Below are 19100 nucleotides of genomic sequence, written 5' to 3' on the forward strand. Positions count from 1 at the left end.
TATTTGTAAGTGTCATCGGCTATATTTAATCCCCGTATTCTCACGGGTACGGGAACAACGCGGGTGAAACCGCGGGGCATCGGCTAGTCCTTCCTACAATGAAGCACGTCTGGTGGTCGCAGGCTCTTACAAGATGATAGTACAAAAAATCTCCTACAGAGAAAATGCAATAAGGATGTTGCGTGCATTGGTCAACAATAATAATTATATGCTCATCTTGTATGCGTGTTAATGGTAATTTTACCCTTTGTCATATAATCGGTTCTTTCTACTGTACATTATTTATGTTTTAATCATTTTACTGGTACAACAATGTATGGTATTTAAAAGGTTATAATTTTAATTATATATTAAAGACGGTTTTAATTTTGTTCCTTAAACTCAATAAGGAGTTATTATTTTTTCATTGTCTCTGATAAAATAGCTTTTTATTGGTGAAAGAGTTTTTCAAATCGGTCCAATAGTTTTTCAGTTTATTCGTTGCATATAAAAATACAAGTCTTTTCTCTTTATAATATTAAGTATAGAATATAGATAATAGAACCACCATTACCACGCTGGCCCAATGCGGATTGGCAGACTTCACACAGGCAGCGAATTAAGAAGATTCTTTGGAATGCAGGTTTCCTCACGATGTTTTCCTTCACCGTTTGAGACACGTGATATTTAATTTCTAAAAATGCACATAACTGAAAAGTTGGAGGTGCATGCCCCGCACCGGATTCGGAGGCAGAGGTCATACCCACTGGGCTATCACGGCTCGATAATAATGATAATGTACTTAACTAATTGCTATTGTTGTAAAAAAGTCGGCAGTATTGCAAAACAGTGTTTCCAAACTTCGAGCTAACTGGCGTGTGACGAATAACGATACATTATTCATACAAACATATAACTTGTTCAACAATTCGACGCTTTTCACACTCGGGTTACGTAAACAAGGCTATTATTATGTATATGATAATGCTGTACCTACTTTTCAGTATTTAAAGCTGAAATTGTGTGACATTTTTCACCTACAAAGATATCGACAGGCAGATAAAATCTCCTTTTTAAACTCAGTCAAAAACAGTAGTATCTGCGTAAATCTACATGGAAGATAATAAATAATAATCTGATTACATACCACTATTAATATCTGCATTAGAAAGATTTGTATTTTTATATAAAACGAATAAACTGGAAAACTAATGGACCAATTTGAAATAATTTCACCAGAAGAGAGCTACATTATCTAAAACGCACAAATTCTTAAAACGCACAAATCTTCTCCGGATCGAACTCGAACCTACGCTCTCCGGAATCGGAGGCAGAGGTCATATCCACTGGGCTATCACGGCTCCTATGTTATTATTATACTTTATGTTTTATGTTTACCTATTAATGTGTAACCTGTATGCAAATTACAATGGCACTAATTAGCCCAAATACCTACCTACTTTGAGATCTGCATTCATGTTTGTCAGTCTCTCAGTTGATTTTATATCTATACTAATATTATAAAGCTGAAGATTTTGTTTGTTTGTTTGCTTGGTAATGTCAGGATCTACCGCTCCGATTTAAAAAAATCTTTCAGTGTTAGCCCATTAATCGAGGAAGGCTATAGGCTATATTTTATCCCCGTATTCCTGCGGGAACGGGAACCACGCGGGCGAAACCTCGCGGCATCTACTAGTAGCTAAATAAATTTAAAACCCTGAATAGATCCAACCTGGAATCGAACCCAGGGCCTCAGTCCCAAAGTAAGGAATTCCCAGAGAGGTCACCATTATAGTTATGCAATACCTATCTAACAATCAGATATCGTTATGCAAAGCAAAATATTACCTACTACGCGGTGGATTTACGAGACGGAGGTCCTGGGTTTGATCCCCAGCTGGGCCGATTAAGGTTTTCTTAATTGGTCCAGGTATGGCTGGAGGGAGGCTTTGGCCGTGGCTAGTTACCACCCTACCGACAAAGGTACGATGTCGTGTAGAAACCGAAAGGGGTGTGGACTTTCATCCTCCTCCTATCAAGTTAGCTCGCTTCCATATTCGATTGCATCGTCACTTACCATCAGGTGAGATTGTAACCAAGGGCAAACTTGTAAAGAATAAAAAAAAACGTGACCTCTCGATAGCAAATGTCATTCCCATACATTTTTCTAGTTTCGAAGCGTTTGCGATCGTAGACAGAGAATCAAATTGCCACTTGGCTACATGGGCTGATCCCAATCTACACTATGACTCCACCTTATCACACACGTGTATTTACCTACGAATGTGTAGATAGCGAAATATACCTACCATCTAGTGTGTCAATCAATCCATAACCAGAAAACGCTGAAAATATAATGTTTCTTCTTGCATTTCATAGATCCAAACTATTATAATTTTGGAAATTCTAGCCATAAGGGACATCGCGCACTAGCCGGCCACAACCACAGCTATAGTCTTTGGTCGTGGTAACAAAAGCTACAGATTGGTTTCAGCCAGATTTGCGGCCATGACCACGAATGGCCCTGTGACGCGGATAATTTTCAATCTACTGTAGTTTTTATTCTACTACTAGCGGACGCCTGCGACGTCGTCCGCGTGGAATTCAGTTCAATCACAAATCACGCGGGATTTTTCCGGGATGAAAAGCCTATGTGTTAATCCAGAGTAAAATCTATTTCCATTCCAAATTTCAGCCAAATCGCTTCAGTAGCCGCAGCGTAAAAGAGGAACAAACATACTTACACACTTACACACAAACTTTCGCCTTTATAATATTACAGTGTGATTCTACTATTAATTAAGAAATATTGTAGGTATTTACGAAAAACAGCAAAATCATCATCGTATCAGCCGATGACCGTCCACTATAGGACATAGGCCTTTGGGGACTTGCAAAAATCACGATCCTGAGCCTCCTGCATCCAGCGACTCCGTGTGAATCGCTTGATGTCGTCAGTCCACCTGGTTAGGGGTCGACAAACACTGCACTATCCAATGTGGGGTCGCTATTCGGAGCATAGCTCGTTCCCTAGTCTGCTGTGTGACTCTGAGCCTTCTTAGGCCCATAAACAGTGGCGAGCACAAGGTTGTCGATTAGGGTATGCAATAAGAACAATTAACCCAACTGGGAATATGTTCCTTTAATAAGCATTAAGCAAACAACCCTTAGGGTACGCAGTACTTTAATGCACGTATGTAGTGCACGCCACTGTACATAAATAGCAACCAAGTCTCGGAAACATAGGTCATCAAAACAGCAACGTACTATTACATGAACTAAGATAATTTCATTTTTCAATTTGGTTCCTTCAATGTCTGGACTGGAAGACTGCAAACTCGGGAATTCCCCTGTGATTCATAGACCGGAGGGTAGGACTGATTTGATAATTTATTACTGAACCAAGTTCCAGCAAGCAATAATATTGTTAGGGCTGCCAATGTGATCAAATCTTCAAATTTTTCCTATCTGTCGTTTTTAATAATTTAAATTAAATAATTTTAAATTATTTTTGACTAAAGAGGAAAGATTTGATTGTTTGCATAGAATAAGTTTGAATTGAACTAAAAAGTAGTAATAGGAAACTACTGAACCTATTTGAAAAATCCTTTATACTGTTAAAAGCTACACTATCCCCGGGTGCTATAGGCTATATTTTATCCCCATATTCCCACGGGAATGGGAACTACGCGGTTAAAACAAAAAATAATAATTAATAAATAATTAATCTTAGTGTACAGTACAATTTAACAGATGGGCCATTACATACAGAGGCAGTGATTTATCTGTATTGTTATAATCAAACATATTAATATCAATAAATGACGCTAATTAACGTTATTTTGTTGTAATGATATTAATTAATATTATTAGTTATTTAAACGAACCAACGTTGCCAACAGTGGCGTGCACTACATATGCCGCGGATCCCTGAAAAACGCCCTATTCAAAATGAATAAAAATAAATTAAAAATTAAATTAAAAACGGTACAATTAAAAAAAAAAAGTCTAACAAACATTACCTCTTTATAATATTAGTATAGATATATCTATGTAAATAAATGCCATTTGATTATTTGACAACCCTATTTGTAACCCTATTTCTAGCCAACTACTTTAGTTTCCAAAGCAATCACATTTCATAACATACCTGTATGTGTAAGGTAATTATTATAACCCTTACCTTCCTCACAATACTTTATGAGGTATGAAAGAATATTTCCTGTTATTTGCAAACATGAAATTTGCCGATGTTTAGGGAAAAACATTACAGCTGTCATATTTTTTATGGGAATTGTGATACTAATATTATAAAGAGGAAATATTTGATTGTTTGTTTGTATTGAGTACTGGACCAATTAGATTTTTTTCCCACTACAATCGCACCTGATGGTGAGTGATGATGCAATCTAAGATGGAAGCAGTATAACTTATTAGAAAGTGGATGAAAATCTGTTTTCTGCACGACAACATACCGGAATGCTAAATCGCTTGGCGGTACGTCTTTACCGGTAGGGTGGTAACTAGCCGGCTGAAGTATCTCACCAGCCAGAACTGGACCAAATAAGAAAACCTCAAACTGGCCAGCCGGGGATTGAACCCAGGACCTACGTTTTGTAAATCCACCATTCATTTGTGTATGTGGCTTACAATCTGGATACTAATCTTGTGCTAAATTAAGTTACACACAGAAATGGAACACAATATTCTGTAACTTTACAACAGTTTTAAACATTAAGAAATATGTCGAGTGCTTTTAAACATTACATCCATATAAGGTATGATTTATGATTTGATCACAAATCTGAAATAGCAATACCAGCTGTTGCATACAAGTTTCAATGTACAAATCCTAAATTGGTAAAGCTACTGATATTGCAAGACTTTGATGCATAGATTGGTGTCATGACTGTCATGATCTTGTCATGATCTTGTTATCATGCAGCTGAAAGGTATTACAGTTATAGTAAAGGCAAAGATCTTTTTCCTTGAAAAAAAAAAAATATTAAGCATATGTTATACAATACCAGCAGACCTGGTCAAGCTTGGCTTTGACTAATAAGTTCTTCTTCCCTACCCTTTCCTACACCCACCCTACACCTACCCTACATCTGTGTACCAATTTTCAGCTTCCTACCTCAAAAACTGCAAAATGTCCCATATAAAATTTCAACCCCCTTTTTTAAGGGATTGGTGGTAGATTAAAAAAAAATGATGCAAGGTTTTTATTTAGTTACAAATAGTCTACATAGCAATTTTATACTTCTACCTTGAAAACTGTGAAATGTTCCAATCCCCATTTTAGGGAAGTGGGGGGTTACCATGAGACTCACCCTGTGACAACTTGGATAATATAAAATCCTAAACTGACCTGAGCTGGGATTCAAACGCAGGACCTTTCTGTTGAGAACTACAGCACTACCAACACGCCTTCATTGCCCATGATTAAAATATGTCAATCATTATAGCCAATTACAATTGTGATAATCTTGCAATCGTTTGATTTGATTACACAGGAATTTATTCCAACTGTGGATGTAACAGAATAACAGAAAAATACATTTCACTCAAACCATCAGCTATACTGAGGTTTTATAATACCTTTAATGAGGTTTATTTATTCTACAAAATTAATTAAGGCTGAATTAATAATCAAATATATATAATATATTCAAAAACCAAGTTATTATACTCAAAAGTATTAGAAATGTTTGGCAAGAGAAATGAGCCCAAATTCAATAGGGATTATCTTATAAAATTTCATTGACCAACAATTGCATGCACAAGGTTCTTAATTAGGGTAGGCATTCTAAGCACACACTACATTAAGCTTTACACACACTTTGTAATGAGATAAGCATAATAGTGTGATGGCAGACAATGGTCACCTTCCAACTCAATCATCAGAGGTATAACTGGCCTATTCACTAATTTGGTATTCATTAACAACCTATTAAAATAAACAATAAATCAACTGAGAAATACATCTACTGTATGATGTACTACACCAGATAACATTTGTTACAAAGAATCTCAATTTTGTATAATATGTCAACTAAGTTGTTACTGCTACCATATTATAGAGTTGTTACTCAATATGCAAGTATACCAAAAAGTCAAGAGGAAGTAGTTCTAATAAACTTCCACGATTTGACCCAATCAAGGGCAACATACAGATATAGGGCAACTTAATTAAAGCTTCTAATAAACAGATGTATTTACATAATCAGGAATTATATTAAAGAATTGCTTTTATTATAATTATAAACTACATATTATATAGAAAGTAGCACATGGACAATGGGTCAGGTCACCAGTATAGAAAAATATTAAATTTTTCTATACTTTATTTACAACATTTACTTTTTTAGTTCATCACACTGATAACATTCAATAATATCTGTAATTCAACACACATATTTTATGTATAAGAGAGCCAAATAGCTAATATAATTTTACAAGGGTTTATTTTCATGATATAAGCAATGCCTGATAGTCGAAGCGCAATGCTAAGCTATAATGCAGCTTACGGTGGAATATGCTTACTTAAAAAACATCTTTATTAAAAACTAAAAAACTAATTTAGAAACTGGAATATATACTTTAGAATTAAGATATATCCAAATATAAAAAAGAAGTATTTTATTTGGTCATAACAACATACTAAAGGCTGGACTGATTTTATAATTCTTTTTTTGTTATATTTGCTTTTGTACAGCAGAGGATCTTTTGAAAAGATACAATAAAGAAATTTGCATGAAACATTATAAAATAATAACCCTAAATTATGATCCTTCTACTGTTAACCCTTATTTTTTAATAGCGATAAAGAGTATAAAGAAAATCCAAAAGGCCCCACTGTAACAGACATCTTTAAAAAGGTAAAAGCTAAAGTGTCTCAGAATAGGACATGTGTTCACATCCTTATAAGAGAATTGTTTTAAAGAGGTCATTTAATGGTAAGTGGTAATTCCCAGAGATGGGACAAGGATGCAAGGACAACCATTTAAAAGATGGGAAGAAAACCTGCTAAAAGGATGGTAAGGAAAGGCGAAAGGATGGTGTAAGGAAAAAGAGTCCAAGCCGAGTGGGGAAAGTCTGGGGGAGGACTGTCGAAGGACAACCTGATATAAATTAAGTAGTATTAAGTATAATATGTGCAATAAGCAGTCAGTGAATAAAGGCTATTTTTAGTTATTATTTTTTAAAACCAAAAATCTAGAATGACTGAACAGATATGGATGACAATAGGCACAGTGATACTTGATAGATTTTATATTGTTAGTTCACATAAGCTTCTTGGTTAACAAACTCCTCCGAAACATCTTTATTGTTAGGAAAAGGGTCTATTTAGTGTGTCACCATGGTCATTATGTTCCACTATGTCACTACATAAGGCAGCCTTTGTATTTAAGAAATTTTGTGTGAAAGTGTTGGGTAGATCTGAGAATCAGCCAACATCTATTATTCATACCTTAAAATAAGGGTGACCCACTCCAAAATTTGTAAGGCAAAACAAAGTTTGGTATAACTGTGAGGCTAAATTAGTTGATATAAATCTACAAAAAATTACAAGTATGAAACATAAATTGTATGAAATTTAGTTTTCTTGTAAGAAAATGTGGGACAGTCATTTTTTATTCTATCATGACTTAACACTATGTGAATTTTGCAAATATGTGATATACCTACTTATGAAAATTCATACTCTTCTATACATACTAACATTAAAAAGAGGAAATAATAAAGATTTGTTTGTTTATTTGTAGTGAATAGGCTCTGAAACTACTGGACTGATTTTAACCATTTTTAACAAATAAAAAGGTACATTATCAGCAAGTAACAGGGGTATATCTTATCCCGGTATTCCTTCGGGTACGGGAATTACGTGAGTATAAACGCAGAGCGTATTATTAGAGAAATAACAAAATCCAATAAACAATATTGCAATATTACGAGGAAAATAATGCTTTCAAGTATTCACATGCAGATGTGTTCATAGACATTTAGATACGAAATATTCACCACACAAGTAAACGAGGAAATGTAATAGCAATAAAATATACATAAAAAGTAAATTTGCATGCGTATTGATGTATTAAAACGAATATCTCACTGAAAAAATCCTTACAGCAACCAAATAACGCCCAAAAACATGGGGGACAATAATATATTGATAAGGCAACGCATGAATCGATGTCTCACCGTAGGGGCCGTGCAATTTCCCGAACGTAAAACCCGATTTTCAACAAGTCACTGCCTCATTTTGACAAATTCAGGATATCCTTCGGCAAAGTAGGCCCCTTGCCGATACTACACTATAGCGTATTTCGTAACTGCTCAATTGATTAGTTCATCCTAGAAACAATAAATCCAATCGTAGGGTGTATCTACCACACATTCGACCGGCGACCATTTCGAACAAGTGCCATATTCAACTGTGTCACACCCATATGCAAAAAATACATTATTTTAAGCAAAACTACAGTCAAATTGAGCATTGGAAAACTACATTCTACTAACGATAGTGAAAAGAATAAGGACTTTACCCCACAATCAGCAAAACTCGTCGATTGATTCTGTGGTTTTCAGGCGCTTCCTAAACCACCATTAAGACTGGATCTTATCCTTTTGGCACATTTTGTATCTTTCTGACAACACTACACTGAACTAGATTATTCACAAGTTTTTAACACGGATCGTTCCACCATTTAGTATTTCATACACCCTCGAGCTCAATCCTTTTCACGGCCATTTGCAAATTGCGTCAAAGTCCCGTCTTCGCGATTGGTAGATTCTGCGCTACTGTGGACAGCTCCGGCCGCGCTCTCTGATGAAAAAATAAGGAACTAAATTTGCTGTTATGTAAAACTATACTCTCTGTCATGGACATAGAGCATACTTAGAAATTGTTAGGCATACATACGTCGTTTCGAATAAAATAGAATAGGGTGCGGTAAGGCTGAAATGAGACCCCCGTTGCGTGACGTCAAACTGGGCGTGAAAAGCTTACGGCGGAATATTTAAATATATTTCATAAACAAAAAATATTTTATGAAAATCTTCTTGTTTTATTCCAATAATTAAAATTTTAATCAATCATTACAATTAAATGATTCAATTAAATATTTTCTTGCTATAACGAAATATTTTCACTGAAATGTTGACTACAAAAAATATAATAGGTACAAACAAAGTAGATCGATGGAGTAAAGTAGTTAACAGTAGTATAATAAAGTACCATTATTATAAGTGATTATATGAGTTAAATAAAGGTCATTTCAAAATTAAATATAAGTAATGCTAAAGGAAATGGGCACTTGGTCATCTAATCTAATTCCATTAATTTTAACTTCTATACTACTTCTACTTCCCTATAGGGTTTTCAGGTATTCTATGGTTTTCAGACTGTAAGTGATTATAAAGATTCGCACGTGACCACAGCCATGGTTTATGATTATTTAAATTATTTGTGTTATAATAAGGATTTTTTTTATTCACAGGTTTGAGAAGTACACGTGCTTTAGTAACCCTCCTTGCATTATTTATTATGCAAAATCCTCTTTGATGGATCTTTGTACTTGGTAAGGTGTGGTTGAGCCCGTTGAACCATGGCTAAGCAGGCTGAGCTAATATTATATATAATATAATTATTATAATAAATAAAGGTATAGTCTGTGAGGTAAAATTCTTTTACCAATAGAAAACCACGTTACTTATTAGTGTCTTATGATATTTTTTATCCCCGTATTCACACGGGAACGGAATTACGTGGGAGAAAACGAGAGGCGTCTGCTAGTGCTAGTAAAACATAAAATATGATCATAGTGCTAATCAGTAATCCATTTAAAAAAGCAAGATAGCGAAGCGAAGTTCGAATATTAACAAAAAAAAATGGAAATTTCTTGCATGGCAATTTTTAAAATACCCAATTTCTGATTGGTAAAAAAATTGCAATCGATAATATTCTAAGCTTGTCATTGGTACGTTAACACAACTATTTTTCTATTGGCTTGGTAATCCCGGTGTTTTACAATGCCTTGCAGCATGATGTATGTTCGCAGCCAGATGAAGCTATATGTTAATAGAAATAATAAAAATAATAAAGCCTTAGTTAAGTGCAGGATCATAGCATGAACCTCTAACAGTTTAAAATAATAACCTTAAAGTTACTAATCTACTAGAAGCCACAGCTATATTTAATTAAAAAAAGTTTTAGACTTGACGTTGACAGTGACAAAACAGCTTATGACACTGACAGTTCTCCCTTCAGTTTTCTTTTCTGTTTTAGTGTTTACGATTTTGCCTGTGATTACGACCAGTTTTCTTTGTTGTTTTCGTGAAGAAAGGTGGATTTTACATCTTTGCGCGCTATAACAACAATAACGTTAAACGGGCGACGCATAAAATATCAGCGTTTTTGTTTGCGGCTATTGTAAATATTTGCATTAGTGTTACTCTCAAAATCCTTATCAAAATAGGATATTGAAGACGTTTTTTTCATCGAAACAGTTTAATAGTATTTTTGCGCATTACTGGAGTTCAGCCGGTGAGTATTCCTTTGTATAAATTCTCTAATAAATTGTGTATTGTGCTTACAAGCATTCAATTTGATCCAATTAGAATCTTAATAGATGTCTAGTTTTTCCTTAGTCGTTGTGAAAATATTAAGCAATTCTTCGACTATACAATGCCATGGAGTCATTAGTAATTGACCATGATTTATTTAAATGTCTGTTGTCTATAAAAGAACATTCATTTCTAATTTATGTTCTTCTAAACATTTCTTCTATTAACTCCTGAAGAAATTTCATCTAAATTGACTTGGTTTTAAGCATTTGCGATGTAACATCATAAGTGAATCACTTTTCAAGTGATTTAATGCTACATAAATTAATCAAATTAATGGTTATTACTAAAGCTTGTAACTTAATTATTTACACATGTAATAACAAATGTAATTCAAGTTTATTTCAAATTTCGCTTTAAATAGAAGTTTTGGAAAGTTAAATCTGAGCTATAAAACTCTACAATTGCAGCAACAACAGCAATTTCTGAGAAAAGTCTACAAGAAACTAAATTCTGTTACCTGTAAGCTAGGCTCTCGTGATCTGAATCCTCATAGGTTAACCATGAGGTAGTTCCTCTTAGACATATGGTTATGGTTTTTGACAAACACACTGCCTTGCCATGACAAATTACTGTATCTAAAAATCATATGTTTATAAGAAATCACACTTCTTTGAAACAATATCAATTTGTACTCTTAATAAGTGTACAAATTTTTAAAATGATGGTACACTTCAGTTGTACATTTTTTTTTAATCAGATCTTTTTAATGAAAGAAAAATAATTATTATACTCTTCCACAAAACAAATAAAAGTTTATTTATAAAAGTAGTATCACAGTACATTGGTAATTTAATCCATAATGTTTAAAAAAAATCAGATTATTAAAATCTTAATTACAGTAGCTTCAGCATTGAAAAACTGATTCAAGACGGAAAAAATTTAAGAATCTGAATAATTTCCGGAGGGAGTGGAGTGGAGCATGCACCTCCAAAATTTCAGTTGTGTGCAATTAAATATCATGTGTCACAAATGGTGAAGAAAAATATCATGAGGAAATCTGCATACCTGAGAATTTTCTAAATTCTCTGCGTGTGTGAAGTCTGCCAGTCCACATTGGGCCAGCGTGGTGGACTATTAGCCTAACCCCTCTCATTCTGAGAGGAGACTTTGGCTCAGCAGTGAGCCGAATATGGGTTGAAAATGATGAACCATGTGTGAGGAATTTATGAGTGTTTCCATGAAACACTGTATGAAAAATAACTTGTTATGTTATGGTGGTAGATGGTAATTGAATCCAAGACCTTGGCGTCAATTCCAGCTCCTCAACCACTATGCTATTAACTATAAAGTTTGTAAATATATTATCATCAACCTTGAGTACTTAACATTATGAGTCATTTTCAATTGACAAAGAGTTCCTTTGTTATTTTAACAGTTAACTTAGTCATGTTTTTTATCAATTGGGATGTGTAGGAGATAATAATTTAACATATAAATATCTTAGCATTTAATAAATTCACCTTGAGGGCGTTGGGTCCATCATGTGGCAAAGGAAAAAGCAAGCCCAAACAGTTGTTTCCGGTAAACTTGTGACTTTGGTGTAGGGTAGGACAGTGCTGTAGCAAGGTGTGGGCGAAGTGGGTAACTACGACCCTACTATAGCTTGGCAACTTCGGTCGTAACACTCCCGATGGTTCCGCGCTGAGACGGGAGAGGGGGGGAGGGTGTAGCGATGAATGAAAAACCCACGACTGACCCGCGCAGTCTTTTCCCCGTCACTTTGGTTTATTTGATACACACAAACACACAAAAGACACCAAAAAAAGTAATTAAAATAAAAAGATGTTAAATAAAATCAAAAAATGATGTGTGTGGTACCAAATGTGCTACACTTAGTGGTAGATCTGGCCTTAAGGTAAGATTCAAAGACCAACCAATTATCGTCCAAACTCGCCAAATCGCTTTGGCGCAGCATGGTGGATATAAGCTGTAAATCCACTCCTATAAGAAGGGAGGCCTGGGCCAATTGTAGGCCGAAGCTGATAATGATGACTCTCAAAGCATCTTCAAGAAAAGATCATTGCAAAAGCAAGTACAATTTCAGAATCCACAATCGGCCTTCACGGTCCCTTCACTGCACTAACTGCGGTTAGACTAGGGCTGCCAACCGTACTATAATATGTAGTATTGTACTATATTTTGGGTCTGCGTACTTTATACTATTGAAGAAATGTATAGTGCCCAAAAATACTATATGTCAACACTGGCATCTAACATAACAAATCTTTCATTTTTTAAATTTACAAACATTAGTTTTCGACAGATGCAATAGCGTATTACAGAGTTTAGTTCTTTAAGCAAACAATAAGAAACGACCTGTGATTTTCAATAATTTAAAAATTGCATGTGAATAAGCTTATAAACACTCTTATTTTAGCCAATGAACTAGATGAATGCAACAAATCCAAACAAAAATAGGTAGTTTTTATGAAAATAAACGTATTTTTTTTCATTTACTCCGTATAATACTATATTTTCCCTCAAAACATGTTGGCAACCCTAGGTTAGACTAAACTCAGTAAACATTCTAACTTTAAACGCGCGAATAGCTTTACCATCAATGACCTCGACCTATTAGCCATAAATGTCATGACTTGCATACCTACCTGTAGGTCATCTTTCTTAAAGGGCAGGGGCGGCGAACCTTTTTGCTTGCCATTTGTTTTGAGGCAAACTAACTTTGCCTACTGGTGCTGGAATGGCGACCCCGTAGCGTAGTGTTGGTTGACCCCCCATCAGATGAACTGACGACATCAAGCGAGTTGCAGGGTTTCGTTGGATGCATGTGGCTCAGTATCGTGATGTTTGGAACTCCTTACAAAAGGCCTATGTCCTGCAGTGGACGTCCGTCGGCTGATATGATGATGAACTCACCCGCCTATATCTTGTTCAGTCCTGTGGATTATCAGGTTAAAAATATAGCCTATATCGTATTCCAGCCTACAATCTGTCCCTGTGAATTTCGTTGTTGTGTTTTACGTTTTGGCATGGTTGAGGTATTATTAGCTTATTTTAGCCCACTAAAGTGTTTTTCCGATAGCATGGGTACAGTGACAGTCACCTGTATGAAAGTTGTAATACGTAATATTAACGTGAATCGCGGCACACTTTCAAAAGTGAAACCGTCACCCGCACCATCCTACTCGTACATGAAACGAACTGTACAGGGCAAGGCCTATATGTATAGATAGGAGAGAGGATATAGAGCGTATATCCACCACGCTGATCCAGTACGGGCTTAGGTAGTATCTAATAGAAGGTAAGTATATAGTACTATAGCTTGGCAACTTCGTTCGTAACACGCCCGATGCGTGAGCGGGCCGGGGGGCGTGTAGCGATGAATGAAAAACCCACGACGCACCTCACTTCCCCGCACGCACGATTTCACACCCGCGCAGTCTTTCCCCTCGTCGCCTGCATATCAAGGGTGTGTCATGAATGAACTTGCCAGACTATAAGCTATACTTCTATACTAATATTATAAAGAGGTAAAGTTTGTGATATTGGTTGTTCATCTCAAGATCTACTGATTTTGAAAATTCTTTTACCACTAGAAAGTCACGTTATTTGTGAGTGTCATAGGCTATATTTTATCCCCGTATACCCACGGGAACGGGAACTACGCGAGTGAAACCACGGGCGTCGGCTCGTTGACAATAAGGACATGAGCATAAGTGAACAAAGGCTTAAGTCCCGATGAGTCAAGTTGGCAGGAAATACTTTGCTTTTTTTGTTGTTCTACCGATTTACTCATTGTTATATAATATGTGTGACTATCAACGTGGGAACATCTCCGAAACAACATGAATTACGATTCCACTAATAATGGAAGGCACAAAAAACTAACTATTCATATTATGGGAAGCTATTCTGAATTGCAATTCTCTATAATTTAAGTGTGGATTAATCCAACGACATTATATTGTACCTACGGGATTAATCGTATGTTTTATTATTGTAACTTCGCGATTTTACATATCTATACTAATATTATAAAGCTGAAGAGTTTGTTTGTTTGTTTGTTTGTTTGATTGAACGCGCTAATCTCAGGAACTACTGGTCCGATTTGAAAAATTCTTTCTGTGTTAGATAGCCTATTTATCGAGGAAGGCTATAGGCTATATATTATCCCCATATTTCTACGGGAACGGGAACCACGCGGGTAAAACCGCGCGGCGTCAGCTAGTTCTTTATAGAAGGGCACCATGTGGGCGAAGTTGCAAATTAATTTATCTATCTATACTTATAATAAATCTGTTGGGAGGTAAATTCTGCTCATTCATGAATTCAATTTCTTCAATTCAATTCATGAAATATATTTCCAAAATAATTATCAGGGGGTGATTAGTGATTGATACTGATGCCAACAATGCAATCAGTAAAATTTTTGTCTGTCTGTCTGTATGTTCGTTATAGAATTTTTATATACAACGTTCACAGTTTTTCTGTAGTGTATTTAGTATCAGCATTGCACCCGTGCGAAGCCGGGGCAGGTCGCTAGTTATACATATAAACCTTCCACTTCAACCACTCTATTTATTAAAAAAAGCCGCATCAAAATTTGTTGCGTAGTTTTAAAGATTTAAGCATATATATAGGGATATAGGGAACAGAGAAAGCGACTTGTTATATAGTATGTAGTGAAGATTTAGCTTTACTTTAAATGAAAATGTTTTTATTGGGATATAGTTTTCTGTCCTAGGCAGGCAGCGTTTTCACCTATTAAGATAATAATGTCAATTTTCCGAATGTTTTTCCCTCATGGAAATGATCGGTGGGAATTTGTTAACCATCAAAATTGAATTAACTAAACTGTGTCGAAACTAGTTTTGAACCGATTGATGTTTCGACCCTATTAGCCTCAATTTGATTTTAATGAGATCGAATCGATCTCATAATGATCTCGTGAGCTCTCATGCTGGCCACGTGTCACGTAATCATCATTATGTTGGATGTCCCAAGTTCGAATAATGTTAAAAATTTATTGGCATAACACAATATGTAGGGTTGACGTTGTAGGCAACTCACACCACAGAACAGACAACGCTAAAAGCTAACACTTTTAGCAATAGAAGTAGCAAGGGAGCGTGGCCCGCGTACACCCGGGTGTGCGGAACAACGCAAGCGTGTCCGCGCATGTACTAGCAGTCTTGTTTTGTTCTGTGACAAAAGGAATAAATAATATTCAACTCTAAAGTAAGGGTGACATATTTCTACCACACGCATCGCAGATGGCCGATAAAATTATCGATAGTCGATAATCGATTGACCCGTGACCTTATTTCATCCATCGTCATCATAATCAGCATTATCAGCCGATGGACGTCCACTGCTGGACATAGGCCTCTTGCATGAACTTCTAAACATAACGGTCTCGATCCGCCAGCATCCAGAGGCTCCCTGTAACCTGCTTGATATCCTCGGTCCGCATAGTGGAGGGGGGGGGGGTTCGCCATTCCAGCACCTTGGGACCCCAACGTCCTCTTTTATTTTACTTCATTCATGAAAGGAGGATAGATAATTAAATTACAAGGAACACTATACCAACCATAACCACTTATGCAACGTAATTGAAAATCGAAAATTGCATACTATTTTCGTTGTTAAATCTGTACTAATAATATAAAGCTTGGGTTTGTTTGTTTGATAGAACGCGCTAATCTCAGGAACTACTGGTCCGATTTGAAAAATTCTTTTAGTGTTAGATAGCCCGTTTATCGAGGAAGGCTATAAACTAAATAAGTATTATCCCCGTATTCGTACAGGAACGGGAACTAAGCGGGTGAAACCGCGCGGTGTCAGCTAGTAAAAAGATAAAATTGTCAGTGAGATAACTCAGTCTGTTAAAACTAGAAAGATTTACTTACTTACCTTTATAAAATTAGCTTAGATTGTCTCAATTTTTGTTAAGATAATTATGTGCAAGATTACATTTTATCTATCTCTTTAAAACGTTCGCTGCGGCACTGATTTTTCTGTGAGGTAGGTACGAGGTTTTTTGACCTCATACTAGAACTTTATGTGGTGTGGTACGAGGTCTATCAACCTCGTAACTCTTGAAGACGCTAGACGTACGAGGTCAATTAACCTCGTACAGCAGCGAACGTGTTAATTAACCAGGTAACAGTATGCAAGTAGAAAGTAAGTATCGGGAGCGGGTATAGAAGCCGTTACCCCGACCTTGTCTGTAATTGCTTGCCCACCACTCGGCACCGTGCTAATGGTGGTTGTTTTATAGACCAACCGGTTATAATAGACCAAGAGCCTGCGACTGTCTGATCTACTTTATTTTATAATAGCTGAAAGCTTGTTGAAAGTTCACGCTTATGGCATCGACTGGGTTGGGCATTGTATATAAACTACATAAAAAATTTCAAAATCTATTAAAAATCGTTTATCGTAATTAGATGAAAATTCATACAGTTTTAGTTAGCTTCCTTACAATAAATGTGACATTTTTTAATATATGAACTATAAACATAATCGCACAAATAACAAAGATATTAGTAATTTTGTTTGAACGCCCATACAAACCTAACGATCAGCGAGCCAACGACGTCATTAATTCGTGCCATTTTGTATGGAGCGTTTTTCAGGGATCCGCGGCAGCGCCGCAAATCTACTATTAGTATACTCTTTACTATTAGTATACTCCTAATTTATAAACAATTAAAAAAACTGTCATCATCCCTATTAATCAGCGTTTATAAAATGCCGAATGTCTAATTGTCACTGTCTCTTAGACTACATACTTGTATATAATTTCTTTACTCTCTAACTAATGGTTATAGTAGAAATTTCCAACTAACGGGGCTCGCCTTCCTCGAGGGATGTAGAGAACTTGCGTGGAAATTAAGATATTTTGCATTTGCGACAAAGTTTTATTTGTTTGTGTAGTACAAAAGTATAGTTAAAATATATCTTAAAACTAGCCGACGCCCCGCGGTTACACCCGCGTAATTCCCGTTCCCGTGAGAAAGTTTAAATTCAAAATTCAAAAATTCTTGATTCACATTTCATTTTGTATTTTTTCATGATTTATGTCCTTTTTTTTAACTGTAACTTTGAAAATGAAGGACTTTCAAACCCCATTCCACCCCCTTTCTATTTTAATTTTAGGGTCAAAAAGTAGTCTATGTTTTGCTCCAAGGTCCCATTTATTTAGTTAGTTTAGTTTGGTGATTTCAAAATAACTCTATATTCAAGACAAACAGACCGAGTGATAGAAGACATAAATTTAGAAAAGTACTGGAAGACGGAAAAGTTTATGAGTATCATATATCCTTTGGGTTCTCACTTTCGATTCGGAGCGCGTAGGTTCGAAGTCGGTCCGTTGCATGCACCTCCAACTTTTCAGTTGCATTTTAGGAAATTAAATATCACATACCTGAAAAACCTGCATACCTGACGATTTACTTAATTATTTACGTGTGTGAAGTCTGCCAATTGGGCCAGCGTGGTGGACTATTAGCTTAACCTCTCTCATTCTGAGAGGAGACTCGTGCTCAACAGTGAGTGAGTAATATGGAATGTTAATGATGATGATGCATCCAGTGGCTCCCTGTTACCCACATGACGTCCAACACTGTGCTTATCCTTGAGTTGCGGAACTTTTTAAATCATTATCAGATACGTAAACAAGCACTTAGTTGTGTTACAACAATTAACCCACAACAGTAATTAAAACAACTGCAAGGTTAATTTTAACCATTTAGAAATTAATTTACGAGATAAACTCGGTCACGTAGGCAAATGGCGGTTCGCTACGCCTGCGTCGAGCAGCTTAGGGAGTTGCCTCATTAGTGCCTTGCGTTGCGTCGTCGCAATCTCAGACGAATTGTATGCCCGGCCTTACGACTTTATCCCGCTATTAAAGATCTTAAATATTGCGACATGTGAATTTACTTCGTTCCCCTCGAAAAATTACAGACAATTTTGTTGGTGAATTTGGGTGCGATACCAGTCCATATGTATTTGGTCGAAGGTCGGAACGGATCAACGAATTGTAAGTCACACTTACGTTGCGATGACGTACAACGTTACAACGAAAGAGGACGACATACGCTTGTTGTGGCTTGTTTCGAGTCATTATTGACTGAACCCAGTCAGTCAATAATGGCTCGAAACAAGTGCAACACTGACCGCCGCGTGGTCAAAACTTCGCACTTCCGTTGACCGTCGCGTGGTCGAAACTTCGCTGCGTCAACGCAATGCATTAATGTGGCATGCCATTTAAAATAAATGGAACTTGACGCAGCGTCGCCGCTGCAACGTCGCAACGTAACGCAACGCGCTAATAGGACTTCGCTCTAATAGGGATTGCGACATATTGTAGTGTCGGCGAAAATTATTAACAAGAGCTAATATTATTAACACTTTAGCACAAAACTTTCGCAACAGTCGTGAGAACCAAAAAAAATATTTTATTTTAATATCTGCTGTAGATATTCCTAATAGGTACGGTATACAGTAGATTTCTTAGTGACACA

At 36.1% G+C, this 19100-nt stretch overlaps 2 protein-coding genes across 3 annotated transcripts in view; one reads left to right on the forward strand and one right to left on the reverse strand.

Moving 5' to 3' along the window:
- The window catches only part of LOC112051399 (guanine nucleotide-binding protein G(I)/G(S)/G(T) subunit beta-1), a 49870-nt gene extending 41106 nt beyond the window's left edge, over positions 1-8764 (reverse strand). Inside the window, exon 1 of the mRNA XM_024090022.2 lies at positions 8529-8764. The gene's annotated coding sequence lies outside the window, so the exon portion shown is untranslated. The remainder of the gene's footprint in view (positions 1-8528) is intronic.
- A 1512-nt stretch (positions 8765-10276) lies between these two features.
- The window catches only part of LOC112051387 (ATP-binding cassette sub-family D member), an 89499-nt gene continuing 80675 nt past the window's right edge, over positions 10277-19100 (forward strand). For both annotated transcript variants that reach the window (XM_024089999.2, XM_024090000.2), the window contains exon 1: positions 10277-10528. The gene's annotated coding sequence lies outside the window, so the exon portion shown is untranslated. The remainder of the gene's footprint in view (positions 10529-19100) is intronic.

Source organism: Bicyclus anynana, chromosome 25 (assembly GCF_947172395.1).
Source record: "Bicyclus anynana chromosome 25, ilBicAnyn1.1, whole genome shotgun sequence".
NCBI lineage: Eukaryota > Metazoa > Arthropoda > Insecta > Lepidoptera > Nymphalidae > Bicyclus > Bicyclus anynana.